We start from the raw sequence: 16874 nt of genomic DNA, 5'->3' as shown, positions 1-16874 counted from the left end.
CTGATATCCTTTAAAGGAAGGACATCCTTATTTGATCTGGACTGTATGCTACTCCAGACCCACAGCAATGTGGTTGATTCTTGGATTCCCAATGGAATTGGCAATAAATGCTGGCCTAGCCAGTGATGCCCTTATCCTATGAATGAATTTTTAAAAGAAATCTATGGATTAGTCTTCCATCGTTTTGGCTGTGTCAATTTCACTGAGTTTCTGGGAGGGTATGCTATCACAAGGCCTAGCCTGATCTCTTGACATATATTGCCCAACTTGCCAGATTAACTATCTACCCCATTCCTACAGCAGGCCTTTCACCAATTCCAGCCTCATTTTACCATTTTCCATTCCTGGAACAACTCGGCAGATATCTACCAAGAGAACACAATTCCTGTCACTGGTGCCATCTTTAAAAGGACACTGTGCATCTGGACAGATGTAAGCAGTTGGCATTGCCCCTCACTGGCAACTTAATGTCAGAAACCGCACTGCTCAAGACATGGAGCTGGCATGGTTGACATTCCTTCATTGGTACAACATTACTCTCTCACCTTAGTCACTGTTTAACTCCCAGGCCAGGCAGTTTACCTACATCCTGCCTAAACACCCTCTCTCTCTAGGTCCCCAGAGTCCATTATAGATCTGCATGTTATTGTCCTGTAGGGGCACATACAGCCAAACAGTTGGACAATTCAAAACACAAACTTTATTTGCAAACAATGGATATAATAAAATGAACAGAGGCTACTGATCACCCACCATAATGCAACAAAAAAGGCATCCGCGATGACCAAAGACTATTTTACTTTTCCTGATGGTCAGGCTGAACCTAGCTCTCAACCAGTAGAACTAACTGTCAGTCAGGTCCTGCCTGCCATGTAGCTGACCCTTCATGTGTTAGGAGAACTTCATTGTCTCCAATATCCTCTTCCTCCTCCTCTTCCAAAGACTGCTCCTGTTCTCCAAGTCCCTCAGCATCCATTATATCACGTTATTGTCTGCTCCAGTTGGTCAGTGCATAACACGCTAAGAATGATGCAATACACTCTGACTGGAGTGCATTGCAGGCCTGGCTCCTACAGGCCAGTCAAGTACTTGAACTGCATCTTCAGAATTCCTAACATCTGTTTCAGCTAGCTAAAGTATGGACAGCATTGCATCTGTGCTCTCATCAGTCGGGGGAGGGAGGGTACTTCGCTTGCGCCTTGAACCATGTTGAGTTGGTGGCCTCATCCCACCCCCATCTTTGTAGGGCGCCTGGATGGATGGATGGACACTTATGCAAGCAGACACTCACGCACATGCACACACACGTGCGCATGAACTATGTTCCCTAGCACAGATGGCATCGATCATTATCCTGACCCATTTGTGGCTGCATACTGAAAGATCCCGTATGGATCGCCCATCATTCTCTGGAAAGAACTAATTGAATATTAGCTTAATGCAGCTGCCACCATTACAGCCTTTGGGAGAGAAGGCCTCCCATTCCTGCAGCCTGAATTGTGTCTGACAGTGTCCCCATGATGTGGAAGTGCTAGGATTGGGCATGGCTAGTAAATTGACAAGGTCTTTTCCCTGCGGTGGGGGAATCCAAAACTAGAGAGCATAGGTTTACGTTGAGAGGGGGAAGAGTTAAAAGGGACCCAAGGGACAACTCATTCATGCAGAGGGTGGTGCACATACAGAATGAGCTGCCAGAGGAAGTGGTGGAGGCTGGTGCAATTATAACATTTAAAAGGCATCTGGATGGGTAAATGAATAGGAAGGGTTTGGAGGGATATGAGCTAAGTGCCAGCAAATGGGACTCGATTAATTTAGGGTATCTGGTCAGCATGGATGAGTTGGACCGAAGGGTCTGTTTCCGTGCTGTACATCACTATGACTCCATCTACCTTTGCCTTCTAATGAAAGCAGCCATAGTGACCGATATCCCACCAGGGTGCATGAATCTTGATGGAAATGACTTACATTAAGAACATAAGGAGCAAAAGAAGTTCTTGTCTCTGAGAACAGTCTATGGTGACATACCCCGCAGATGAAGCAGTATACATTCATCAATACAGTGAGATACACTGCAGCTGATAATGAGGGTCATGTCTCCATCATTTATTCAGCTTCAGCCTCGGCATTTGCACCAACTTGGTGAAGGAGCTGAGCAGACTGACCAGTACATGACATCAGAAGGGGAGTACCTGCTGCTCTCTGACTCTTCCTATCTCATGTTTACATTAGCCATGAAAGCCATGAAATTTCCCATTCTAATGCACTTGTGTCCTTCGACGAGATCTTGCAAATTTCACAATTCATGAGTTGCTTCTCACAAACATTTCACTCTTTTTAAGTCATTACCACTGATTTACATGTAATGAACTATGGCATAATCAAACTGCCTTTGACCAACAACTGACCTCTAAGCATGTTCACATTACATGCATTGCAGTTGGGTGAAGAAATGATTGAAAATTAAATATAGTTGCAGTTTGCAAATGTGTGCTTCCTGTATTTGCCCCGTCAGTGTCCCAGCATCTGGCAGATGTAAGTTGTTAAAAGCCTCACTCATTAGTTTTGTTTCGATTTGCAGTTGCCGGTGTTGGACTGGGGTGTACAAAGTTAAAAGTCACACGACACCAGGTTATAATCCAACAGGTTTATTTGGAAGCACTAGTTTTTGGAACATTGCCCCTTGACAACTACCTGATGAAGGAGCAGCGCTCCGAAAGCTAGTGTTTCCAAATAAACCTGTTGGACTATAAGCTGGTGTCGTGTGATTTTTAACTTAGTTTTGTTTCATTAGAGCCATACAGTATAGGAACAGGCCTTTCAGCCCAACATGTCTATGCTGACCAACAAGCTGCACTAATCTCATTTTCCAGCACTTGATCCACAACATACTGTGCCCTGGCATTTTAAGTGTTTGTCCAAATGTTTTTTTAAATATTGTGAGAGTATTTGCTGTCACCAATCTCTCAGGAAGCATGTTCCAATATTTCTATCATTCTATGGGTGAAAAGACTTTTCTCAGATCTCTTGTAAACCATGTGCTCCTCACCTTAAACATATGTCCTCTGGATTTAGACACATCTGCTGTACGGAAGAGATTCCCACAATCTACCCAATCTATGCCTCTCATAATTTTGTATACTTCAGTCAAATCCCACCATCACCCCCCTCCCCAGCCACATTTGTTCCAAGGAAAATAACCCACAGTATCTTGTCTCTCCTCATAACTGAGACTTTTCATACCAGGCAACATCCTGGTGAATCCAGTCTGCAACATCTCCAGTACAATCACAGCCTTCCGATAGTATTTCCTTCCCTGAGTACACCTCCCTAGATGTATCATCTTGTGCTCATTGGGATAAAACTCTACCTGCCACTGCTCTGCCCAACTTACCAGCTCATCCTCCTCACTCTGAGCAACATCAACCATTTTTCGTGTCATCTTCTATCAGTTTTGGTTTGGAGGTGTGAATTGTATGCACCAAGACTGTGAGCTGAGAATAGCATTTGGGCTGTGGGCCACAGATTGTGCTTAAAAGAAAGGAAGAACGAACAAACAAGATGTGGTTTGTTTGAGGCATCAGGAGGTTAATTGTAGGTTTGATCTTGATCAAAAGGTTCTACAGACTCTGGTCCACCACAGCAGTATGTTTAAACAGATAGCAGATGTTGCTCACTAATGAGGTCAGTACCTGTGTAACAATACTATGGCTTTAAGAGGTGCATTTTGTCCTGCTTTTCTTTTGAAAATACTTTCTGAGCCATAAGTGCCGAGTGATCTCCTCCAAACTTGTGAGGCCTTGAGCTTTATTTTAAGTTAGAACAATAGAAGCAGCGTAAATGGGTGGAGTCAAGTTCCCATAGAACCAGGGTTTTAGTTTTGCTTTCCAGCGTTGTTGAGGTTTTGAAGCTGGTTGTGGAAGCTGCTACAACTCTCTCTCTCTCTCTTGCTCTTTCTTGGGTTCTCTTTCTGCTGCCTGAATTACATAGGAGACAATCTTTTATACTGACCTTGCCTTTGGGTGTGTTAGTGGGATGCTACTATATTGGAACAGTTCTTGCTTAGTATTGAAATAATCTATTATTCTTTTGTTTCCAACAGAGTTAAAGTTATACCAATTCTTCTTTTTTTAGTTTATATTTTAATTGGGACACAAATAAAATGTTTTTCTTAACACCGAGTGCTGTAACCAATTGAATTACACTTGCTTTTAAAAAAGATAAAAGCTAGTATCTAGGCTATCTCTTTGATATATTTGCTGAAGGTTTGGCCTGGTCCATAACCCCTGGGAATTGGTTCCAACAAGTCTGGAACAGACTTTATGCTCAAGCAGGTGGCAGATGTTGAATGGTAACTGGGCCTTCATAGGGAGATAGTCAGTCTGATAGGGAGAGATCAGAGTTTTCAATTGAGTTTTGAACTGTCTCCTGTGAGAAGGAGTTGGCTGTTGATGCTACAGCATGAAAATTTAAAAGCTTCCTGACTAAACTCCTATTATCAGTTGTTGGATATTCGGAGAATAGAATTAAGTTATATGTATTAGTGACTTCCTCAGAGTGAACCGAAAAGGTGGCCCTGACTGATAGCTTCAGAAAATCAGTCAAGAAACAATTATCTATAATGAAACGTCTTGTGAAAACTGCTTAAGTAATCTAGACAGTTTTTTTATTTGCTTTTATCTATTCCCTAATTGTGTTTGTCTGTCTGTCTTTCGTGCGAATGGAGCTGAAAACAAAGATTATTGGATTTGAATCAAAGACATTAATTACATTACTTTGTTGTTGAATTTTGTTCTACTATTAATTATTTGCAATGTTTTTTGTTTAAGCTACAAACCAGAGTCTGGAATTGATTATTTGCGGAATCTGGGATTGGTTATTCAGAAAATGTCTGGTTAGCAACCATTGCAGCCAATTTTGAGGATCTTTGAAGTTTTTGATTTGATTGCATTGTGAATACAAAGATAGGAAAGCTGGTTGGGTTTACCTGTCTGCCTGCATCACAACAGGATCTAATGCTTTCACCTATCAAGTTGACATTGACTCCACTCACCCTGGGCATTGTCACAATCACGTTCCAGTTGCAGTAAGCCATCAGTGAACAGTGAGCAGTGGCAGAGAACATAGCTCATGGTGGACATCATCAGCACCAGGCATTGCCTGGTCATTGGGTTCATTTCAGCACCTCAATATTCACTTTCACCTCACAGCACCCTAACAGCCCATTTCCACCCATTACCCCCATCCACTACATTGAACTTCACCATCAACAGTCCTCTCCACCCCAAATCCTGACATTACACTTTGATAACACTTTCCTTGTCCCTGTGCATGCCATACTGGTGGTCACTCCATTTTTCAAGAAAGGATAGATAGCGCTCTTTGGGCTAAAGGAATTGCACGATGTGGAGAGAATGTAGAAACTGGTTGGCTGCTCATATTGATCATATGATCAGTGGTCATACTTAATGGCACAGCAGGCTCAAAGGGCTGAATGGTCTACACCTACTCCTATTTCATACAACACCTCCTCCCATGCCTCTGAACATGCTCCACACACACTGCTTATACCTTGAGTGCCTCCCTCACTCTGTTCTTCTCCCTATCTCAACACCTCTGCTTCCCCCCAGTCCCTTGAGCTTGCCTGCCACTATTCCCCACCCACCCACTTTCCAACATGACCATTAGGTGTATCTGCTGCACAGGCATCCAGTTAGGAGAGGCAAGTACTGACTCCGTACTGACAAACAGGATTAGCAGTCTGTGTGTATGTCTGTCTATATGAAAGAGCATCTCAATGTGCCAGTGCTGATAATCTTTCAGCTCTGGCTGAAGGCAAAGCAAGGTAAGGCATAGATACTGCCTCTTGACCACAGAATGTAGTTGAGGCCAAAACATTTCTGAAGAAGGAGTTAGATGTAATACTTAGGGCTAAAGTAATCAAAGGTTATGGGGAGAAAACAGGAACAGGATGCTGACCAGCTATGATCACCTTGAATGTCAGAGCAGACACAAAGGGCTGAATGGCCTATTCCAGCTCTTATTTCCTTTGTTTCTATGTATCATGCACTGATATGCCAGGCTCCCTCATCATTGAGAATGGGGATATTTGGGGAGTCTTCTCCTCGAGTGAGTTTTTATACTGTCCACTATCATTTCACAACTAGGTGTTGTACTGCTGCAGAGCTTAAGTCTGATCTGTTAGTTATCAATTCACTTAACTCTGTATGCACTTGCTTATATTTTTTGTGACACAAGTAGTCATGTTTTATAGCTTCACCAAGTTGACACCTCACTTTTAGCTATGCCTGACGTGCCATTCTGCACTCTTCATTGAACCAGTGTTGATCCCCTTGCTTGGTGGAATTGATAGAGTGGGGAATAAGTTCTGTGACTGCACAAGTAACTCACCAAGACACATGAACTGCAGCTGTCAGTATTGCTGGGGCTCACACCTGCTTCATTCTCCTGAACTATTAATGCTTCACGCCCGTGCGCTTTCCTCTCATTCACCGGAGGTTGCTCATGTAGCTGATTACTAACTGTCTTTGCATTCACTTCCATTGGACTCCTTCCCCTTGTCTCATTGCAGAAAAAGCTGGTCCAGTCCAAGGATCATATCTCATCAAAACTTAGATTCACCAACCGATCATCCCCAGAGTGATTGCACTTGACCTAAACAACTAACCATTGCCCTGACACAATCCGCAGCATAATCAGATGGGCCCCTTGAGTATGGAGGCATCCCTGTCTGACTCTTGTCCTCCTTTATCCCAGTAAGGTTTGTTCCCTGTGATGTTCAGATTCAGGGGGAAATCTTACAGGGGCCAAACAATGTGAGTTATAGTTAGAAATCTGATAGAATCACACAGAAAGTCCTGAGAAGCCTATCTCAACATTTGGAGTAAAAACGTGCTACATCCTTTGATGGAGTGTCCTTTTAACGAAGAGATTCATGCTCAAGAGCAGTCAGTTGCCTAGTAAGGGAGATCGTTACTTGCTGATGATCTTTTTATCTGCACATCTTGCCTCATTAATATTCAGCGTCCAGATTTGCCAACCGCAACAAGCAAAGGAGACTCCGAGAATTTGTAAACTGGAAGTCAGAATGGGTGGCTTCAGCTCTCACTTGGCTTCAAAAAGCCTCCATGTTCCATGAACAAAAAACTTGGAGTGAGTACTGGCGCTACAAATGTGAGGAAAGAAGACAGTGGCACTTGCCCTGTGGAATGTCATTCTGTGGCATTGCTGTGCACCTCTGTGTTTTGCAGGACACAGCATTGATCTGTGTGCAATTCCGGTTCAGTTTGGCTGCACTATTGGTGTGGTTTCTGAAATAACTCTGGTATCCGATCACCAAGTCACCCATTATTTACATGTGGAGAGTACATTCAGAGTCAGCTCTCAGAATGAACAGGATATTTGACAGCCAGGGCTCTCTGATTGGACCAGGTTAACAACCCTAATCATGGAACTCATATTCTATAAGGTCCACCTGGCTGACCTTGTTACAACTACTGCAGTCTCCTTTGGTAGTCAACAGGAAAAAGGACTGCCCACCTCTCCTATCTCATCTACCAGCGCCTTCAGATCCCAGAGATGGTAACTACCTTGGTCTTCTTTTGCAATAGTTTTAGCCTCAGTTTGAGGGGATGTTCCCGGCCTGCAGTGTCTGAACAGTATGCAGCTGGGCTTTAAACATTATTTCCAAGGCATGTACACCAGAAAGCCTTGCTAGTCATGAGCACTTCCACATCTCCAAACAAGCAGTTCCTAAAGAAATACATCAAGCAGCTCGCTTGCATGATGAATGAGATGAAAAGAGGAAAATCACATGAGAACATTCACTTCGGGCAATGGCGGATTGGAAACTGACACACTGTGCTCTCAAACAACAACCGAGTAAATATAACACCACATTTTAACTGTTTAATTGTAACATTAGTGGAAAGAGTTAAGCATGTGGATTAGAAAGGATGATAAAATCTGAACAAGTGTATTACTTGGAAACCTTAACTATTGTCTTCAAATATTAGTTTAATGCATTCTGTATATATATCTGCATAACATTGATAAAACACAATTATCATGTACACGGAATATGTCATGAAGCAAAATAGAAACTGATATCATGTACCACAATAGAACTGAATCTCCAGTCACATGATTTGACCACAGATGTCAACCATCTGTCACTGTGCACCATAACACCTACCGATGGCAAAAAAAACAAACCTACTGAGTGCAGAATAATTATTATCCTGCAAAATCTACCTATACACATTACATTGAGCTTCATGTGTGGCTTGAATGTAATACACTGAAAAGTGTAAATGGCACTGATAAATAACTACAGCTTAGATTCCTAGGCCTGTCTGTCTTCAACCTCCTGACATGTTGCTGTCTTGTACCAGCCTCGAGGTTATTTCAATGGAAAGGAAATTCGGGCAGTTGCTATAACAGGCTACCAATCTATGACAGCAGCTTTACACCCAGGCAACATACTGAAGATCAATTACAATATATTACATAGAAAATCAGAGCAGGCGTAGGCCGCTCAGCCCTTCGAGCCTGCTCCATCATTTCCTATGATCAGAGCTGAATATTCAACTCTGTAGCCTGTTTCCACTTTCTTCCCATATTGTTCAATCCTTTTAGCCCTAAGAACTATACCTAACACCTTAAAAGCATTCAATGTTTTGACCTCAACTGCTTTTTGTAGCAGAGAATATTTTGGGTAAAATAATTTCTCTTCTTCTCAGCAATAAATCATCTATCCCATACCCTTACACTGTAACCTTTGGTTTTGGACTCCTGGTCGTCAGGAACATTCTTCCTGCATTTATGGTGTCTGATCCTTTTAGAATTTTATGCGTTTCTAGGAGAACTCCCCTTATATTTCTGAACTCCAAGTGAATATAGTCCTATTTATCCAACCTCTCTTTAGACATTAGTCCTGCCATCCTAGGAATCAGTCTTCATTACAATCCCTCCATAGCCAGAAGATCTTTCCTCAAATAAGGAGACCAAAACTGCCTGCAATGCTCCAATTGTGGTCTTATCAAGGTTCCATACAAATACACTAACACGTCTGTGCTCAAATCATCTCATTTCTTTTACCACATCCTGCACCTACATTCTTACTGGTGTATGAGGAAACCCAGATCTTGTTGGACCTCCCCCTTTCCCAATCTATGGCCTTTCAGAAAATAAACTGTCTTTCTGTTTTTGCTGCCAAAGTGGATAACCTCATGTCTATCCACATTATACTTCACTTGCCACATATTTGCCTACGCATTCACTTTGTCCAAATTGCCTTCAATCATCTCTGCATCCTTCTCACACTCAGCTTTGTGCCATCTGCAAGCTTAGAGATATCACTTTTAGTTCCCTCACCTAAATTGTTAGTATATTGTTATGAAGTAGACCAAAGCCACTGAAAAGCTATCCAGAAGATAATCTAGACCCTAACATTTTCTTACTTTAAAGGTAAGTGTAAGGTGTTGCAATCCTGTCTTGAAGTGTAGCGCATTAAGCCACACCCATCCAAAAAATGTCAAGTGTTTAAAGAGACTAGGGATACTCCTGACACCCCAAAGTCTATCCACCATCTACAAGGCACAAGTCAGGAGTGTGATAGAATACTCCCCACTTGCCTGGATGGGTACAGCTCCAACAACACTCAAGAAGCTTGATACCATTCAGGACAAAGCAACCTGCTTTATTGGCACCACATCCACAAACATTCAATCCTTCTACCACTGGTGCTCAGTAGCAGCAGTGGTATACTATCTACAAGATGCACTGCAGAAATTCACCAAAGATCCTTTAACAGCACCTTCTAAACTCAAGACCACTTCCATCTAGAAGGACAAGGACAGCAAGAACACCACCACCACCTGCAAGTTCTCCTCCAAGCCACTCACCACCCTGACTTGGAAATATACTGATGTTCCATCACAGTAGTTGGGTCAAAATCCTGGAATTCCCTCCGTAGCGGCATTGTGGGTCAACCCACAGCAAGTGGACTGCAATGATTCAAGAAGGCAGCTCACCACCACCTTCTCAGGGGCAAATAGGGATGGGCTACCAATGCTGGCCAGCCAGCGACACCCAAGTCCCACAAATCAATAAAAGGGACCTTGCAGCTGTTAGAAATCAGTCTGAACTCATGGCAACCATTGCTAACTTGGAACTTGTGCCTTCAAAGTATCATCTGGAAAGCCCTGCTTTAGGTCATCATTTGCTATTTAGTATAATTTACACCCATGGATCAAAGCCATGGTTTGTCTGAACAAAAAAATCCAGCTGTTGCCTTTAAGAAGTTTGAATCAAACAGCACACAAGTCTTTTTTCATTTGGAAAAGTAACTCATTCAGATATACAGGAAACAGCAGCTAATTCAAACATGAAAAGAGCTTAATATTGATAAGGAGGATAAACTATTTATATTTAAAACTTGTTAGACACTAGGACCGGTTTGCAGACACACAGGACTGTTAGAACATATGGCAAAAATGGACGTCCTCCATCTTGGGAAGTGGCCTCCTCCATCTCCACTTCAATACGACCTGATGCCTGGAGGAAGAAAGTCTTATCTTCCGCCTTGGGACCCTTCAACCCCATGGCATCAATGTGGACTTCACCAGCTTCCTCATTTTCCCTCCCCCCCATCTTACCCCAGTTCCAACCTTCCAGCTCAGCACTATCCACATGACTGTCCCATCTGCCAATCTTCCTTCCCACCTATCCACTCCACCCTCCTTTCTGACCTATCACCTTTACCCCCGACCTCCATCCACCTACTGTATACTTCGCTACTTTCCCCCTGCTCCACATCCTCCCATTTATCTCTCCACCCCTGAAGCTTCCAGTCTCATACCTGATGAAAGGCTTTTACCCAAAATGTCGATTTTCCTGCTCCTCAGATGCTGTCTGACCTGCTATGCTTTTCCAGCACCACTCTAATCGACTGTTAGAACATATGAACATATGAAGTTGGAACAGGATTGGGCAATTCAGCTAATTGAGCCTGCTCTGCCCTTTAATGCGATCATTGTAATAGTGTAGAAAGATGCCATTCAACCCACCGTGGCTTGCACTGATTCTATTACCTAATGCCAATCTCTTGCCTTGTCCCTATACCCCTGCTCACTACTACTATTCAAATAATCTTCAACTGAACTTGCTGCTGCCCCTTTTCTAGGTAATGCCTTTCATTCCCTAACTGTTTAACGTGTGAAAATGATTTCTCTCACTTCAAATCCATATCCTTTCATTTTTTTTTATGAGTGGGAACAGCTTTTCCCGATCTACTCTATCCAATCTCCTCAGGATTCTGAAAAGCTCTATCAAATCTCCTGTCAGCTTTCTTCTCTCCAAAGTGAACAGTTCCAACTTCTTCAATCTATCCTCATCATTGAAGTTTTCATTCCTGGAACCATTGTTATAAATCACTTCTGCATTTTCTCTTGTGAATTCACTTCTTTCCCATAACACACAATACTCCAGCCGAAGTCTAAAAAGTGGCTTGTACAAGTTCACATCTCCTTCTTCTTCTTATACTCTATGCCTCTGTTAATAAAGCCAAGGGCAGTGTGTGTTTTATGTACTACTCTCCCCACCTGTCCTACCACCCCCAATGATCTGTGCATGTATATATCCAGATCCCTCTGCTTCTGCACCCCCTTTAATACTAATAATAGTACTAATAAATGGGCAGAATAATACTCTCCATTTTGTACTGTCTTTTAATGTTCTTCTGACCAAAGTTCATCATCTCACACTTCCTGTGCATTGAACCTCATCTGCCGCCTACCTGCTTGCTCCACAAATTTGTCAATGTCTGTTTGGAGCTCCGCACTGTTCTTCTCACAGTTTACAATACTTTGAATCATCTGCAAACTTTGAAATAGTCCCCTGTACACCAAGATCCAGATCATGAACGTATATCAGGAAAAGCAAGGGTGCCAACACCAACTCCTGGGGAATGCTACTCAAAACCTTCCTTCAGCCTGAAAAATATTCATTGACCATTACTGTTCATTCCTGATGAAGGGCTCTTGCCCGAAACGTTGATTCTCCTGTTCCTCAGATGCTGCCCGACCTGCTGTGTTTTTCCAGTATCACACTTTCAACTCTAATCTCCAGCATCTATTGTCCTCATTTCCTTCATTACCATTCATTACCTCTCACTCAGCCAATTTTGTATCCATATCACTTCCGTCCATTTTACACCACGACCTACAACTTTCAGTTGCATCCAAGGGCACTAAGGGAAGTGAGAGTGGAAATTTCAAAGGCACAATTGCTTAATATTTTTTAAACTTTAGGGTAGGCCAGAATTCTGGAGAATTGTTAATGTTGCACCTTTGATCAAAAAATATGTAAAGATAAAGTCAGCAAGTTCAGTCTAATGAATATAATTCAGAACTGGGGAAATTTCTGGAAATGATAATTCAGGACAAAATGAAGAAACACATCAAGACATCTCGATTAATTCAAGAAAGCCAGAATGGACTTTCTGAAGGGGAAAGTTATGCTTAACTAACTCACTACAATTTTTTGATGAGGTAAAAGAGAGAGGATTAACTGGGGCAATGTAGTTGATGCAGCATACTGTCATAAAGTCATAGAGTCATAGAGATGTGCAGCATAGAAACAGACCCTTCTGTCCAACTCATCCAAGCCGACCAAATATCCCAACCTAATCTAGTACCACTTGCCAGCATCTGGCCTGTATCCCTCCAAATCCTTCCTATTCATATATTCATCCAGATGCTTTTTAAAGTCTGAAATTGTACTAGCCTCCACCACTTCCTTTGGCAGCTCATTGCATACATGTCCACCCTCTGCATGAAAATGTTGCCCTTTAGGTCCCTTTTATATCTTTCCCCTCTCAACCTACACCTATGTCCTCTAGTTCTGGACTCCCCCAGTGAAGGGAAATGACATTGTCTATTTACCCTATCCATGCTCTTCGTGATTTTATAAACCTCTATGAGGTCACCCCCCAGCCTTTTCAACCTCTCCCTATAGCCCAAATCCTCCAACCCAGGCAATATGCTAAATTGCCCACAGTTTAGGTGCATTCGGGATAAAACATAGGGTAGGTGAATGGGTCTGGGTGGGTTACTCTTTAGAAGGTTGATGTGGACTTATTGGGCTGAAGGGCCTGTTTCCATATTGTAGGTAATCTAATCTAATCTAATCAAAAAAGTCTTTTCTGAACCCTTTCAAGTTTCATAACATCCTTCCGATAGGAAAGAGACCAGAATTGTGTGCAATATGCCAAAAGTGGTCTAACCAATCTCCTGTGCAGCCACAACATGACCTCCCAAGCCCTGTACTCAATACTCTAACCATACCTAAACGCCTTAGTCACTATCCTATTTACCTGCTCCTCTACTTTCAAGGAGCTATGAAACTGCAATCCAAGGTCTCTTTGTTCAGCTACACCCCCTAAGACCTTATCATTATGTGTATAAGTCCTGCTAAGATTTGCTTTCCCACAATGCAACACCTCACATTTATCTAAATTCAACTCCATCTGCTACTCCTCAGCCCACTGGCCCATCTGACCAAGATCCTGTTTATATAAATGACGAAACGTAGTGGACCCAGCACTGATCCTTGTGGCACTCCACTGCTCACAGGTCTCCAGTCTGAAAAATAACCCTCCACCACCACCTTCGAGCCAGTTCTGTATCCAAATGGCTAGTTCTCCCTGTATTCCATGAATCTTAACCTTGCTAATCAGTCTCCCCTGGGGAACATTGTCGAATGCCTTACTGAAGTCCATATAGATCATGTCCACCTCTCTGCCCTCATAAATCCCCTTTGTTACTTCTTCAAAAAACTCAATCAAGTTCTTCCAAAAGGCCACACAATAGTTAGCACAAATAGTACATTTACAACTCTTGAAAAGAAAGAAATAACTGGAACATGGACATAAAATTAGAAGAGTAACAAGAAACAAAGACTAATGTTTAATGGATATCTTTTGGACTGGAGGATCTTTTGTAGTGGATTTCTTCAATGGCCAGTCTTGGGATGATTGCTTTTCCTGTTATCTATTAATGCAATATTAATTTGTGTACACACAAAAAAGAAAAGAAGGTTGCAAGGAGATTTGATTGAAATATGCAAGGTTGTTTGGTGTCTGGTCAGAGTAGATAGGGAGAAATTGTTTTTACTTGTAAAAAGATTGAGAATGAGAGTGCACAAATTTAAAGTATTTAGCAAAATAAATAAAAATGACATAAGAATTTTTTTTCACGTATGTACGCAGCATACATGGTCAAGTGGCTCAGTGGTTAGCACTGCTGCCTCACAGTACCAGGGACCTGGATTCAATTCCAGCCTTGGGCGACTGTCAGTGTGGAGTTTGCACATTCTGCCCATGGCCCCGTGAGTTTTCTCTGGGTACTCTGGTTTCCTCCCGTTGTACAAAGATGTGCAGGTTAGATGGATTGGCAATGCTAAGCTGCCCCATAGTATTAGATTAGATTACTTAGAGTGTGGAAACAGGCCCTTTGGCCCAACAAGTCCACACCGACTCTCCAAAGAGCATTCCCCTATATCTAACACTGTGGGCATTTTAGCATGGCCAATTCACGTAACCTGCACATTTTTAAAATGTGGGAGGCAACCGGAGCACCCGGAGGAAATCTACACAGACACAGGGAGAATGTGCAAGCTCCACACAGACAGTTGTCTGAGGTGGGAATTGAACCTGGGTCTCTGGCACTGTGAGGCAGCAGTGCTAACCACTGTGCCACTGTGCCGCCCAATTCAGGGATGTGCAGGTTAGGTGGATTAGCCATGGGAAATGCTGGGTTACAGGGATGATGTGGTCTGGGTGGAGTGCTCTTTGGAGGGTTGTTGTGGACTAGATGGGCCAAATGGCTTACTTCCACACTGTTTGGATTCAATGTGGTTAAGATCAGGAAATCATCGCTGATTTATGTGGTAGACAGGTTCAATTGAAGCATTTGAAAGAGAATCAGAGTTTTATCTGAAGAGGAATACTGAGTAGGGATTCGGAGAAAAGGCAGCAAAATGACGCTACGTAAGTTGCTCATTCAACAGACCAATGCAGACACAATAGACAAAATGGCCTCCTCTCTGCTCTCATAATTTCTGTGATTTACACTCAACAACCATAACAGGAAAATATGTCCTACTAACTACTTTTTAAAATTGGTGTAAGAACAAGTTCAACATAACTGTCTAGGCAAGAAAGCTCATCTTCAGTGAGTTATATACCAATATTGTATCAAACGTTTTGATTACATGATATGCACCAGATTGAATGTCAGGCCTGTGGAAAACTAACAGTTATCATTACGTCGTACAGGTTTGAACATGCACTGAAATGAACCCTCAGGAGTCATTATCCTGTTTCCAGATTCCTCCTGTTTTGTCATCAGCAGCTGATTAACAGATATGACAAAGCTTCAAAACTAACATTTTATCTTCGAATGTGTGCAGCTAATGAGACCTGAAGACATCACTTCAAGCCTGGAAATGACAACATTTTCATGGCTTTTTGCCTGACTCAAAATTTCAAAACAATGTTGGCTAATTGATATTAGATAGTAAATTCACCAATGACAAATATATGATTAAAATTGTGGATAAATCATCCCAGAATATAAGAGAGAGAATAATAATTTTGTTAAATGTATGACATATGAGTAAATCATAAACAATGGCAAACAATGCCTCTTCCTTTTTTGCACAGCAGTGGGGTTAGACAAAGAATTTAGATAGTAGTTGCTACTTCTTTCAGTGCACATTCTGTCACTCTAGCTGCCAACTTTTTTGCACACTACATTATTCAGTACAGGCTGAGCATGCCAAGAATTTTAGTGAACAATAAAAAAATCTGCCAACAGCTAATCACTCATTATGTGATGCAACATTTTGAGACAATTAGCAAACCATACAGCACGTGACAAATAAGACTCATTTGTGATGAAAATAAAATTATATGGTTCATTATCAATGTTCCTGTAAAACACACCCACTAATCAACCAAAACACTCCATTCAACCATAGGACAAACTACACAGTGGGCTCTGCCAAAATCTTGACTGCTACTGCAATTGTAATGTTATGTGGTTATCTGTTTCATAATCTGCTTGGATCAAACTGGATAATTGCTCCTAAAGTGCTTTAACAGAGGAAGAACTAGTTATCCCATCTATTAATCATACGTATAACTTCACAGCCAAATCAACTAGTATGTTATTGTCGCCTTGAGATCCAGGGAGGGTTAAACCCCTTGTGACCCTGCTAATATAGCAGTACAGATGGAAAGGAGCGTGTCTACAAGGACCAGCCTGACAGCTGCCACCCCAGCCCTGGGAGAGATGTGAACCAATAACAGTCAAGTACACCATTTGTGAAACTGGTTCCCAATCAATAATCATTGTTTTTGCTACTACATGGTTGTATAATGAAAAACTGCCACTTCCAAACCCTCTATGAAATTAAATTTAATGGGGTGTAGTGGAAGCTTGGCTAATTTTCAAAGTCTGCTGCAATATTTAGTGTACATATTTAAGGTACATAGTGACAAGAGAATAACATGTAAAACCGCCACAGTTTAAACCTGTGAATAAAACTGCAGCTGAAAGATCATTTAAATGTTTGCTTATGGGATGATGCCAAATTCATTCATTTTCAAAATAAATTAAGAGGGTGCTTAAAAATTTGTACTTAATATAAGATCAAGTGCATGCAGGGACTTCATTCAGTTACATTGTATAGCTTGTGGCTTTACAGCATCGTTTTCTTAGAAACCATATAGCTAAGACCATAAACATCAGTCATTGGTTTCTTGGATACATCTTACGTGACATATTTACAGC

Source organism: Chiloscyllium punctatum, chromosome 5 (assembly GCF_047496795.1).
Source record: "Chiloscyllium punctatum isolate Juve2018m chromosome 5, sChiPun1.3, whole genome shotgun sequence".
In the NCBI taxonomy this organism is placed as follows: Eukaryota; Metazoa; Chordata; class Chondrichthyes; order Orectolobiformes; family Hemiscylliidae; genus Chiloscyllium; species Chiloscyllium punctatum.
Note: the sequence above shows the minus strand (reverse complement) of the source record.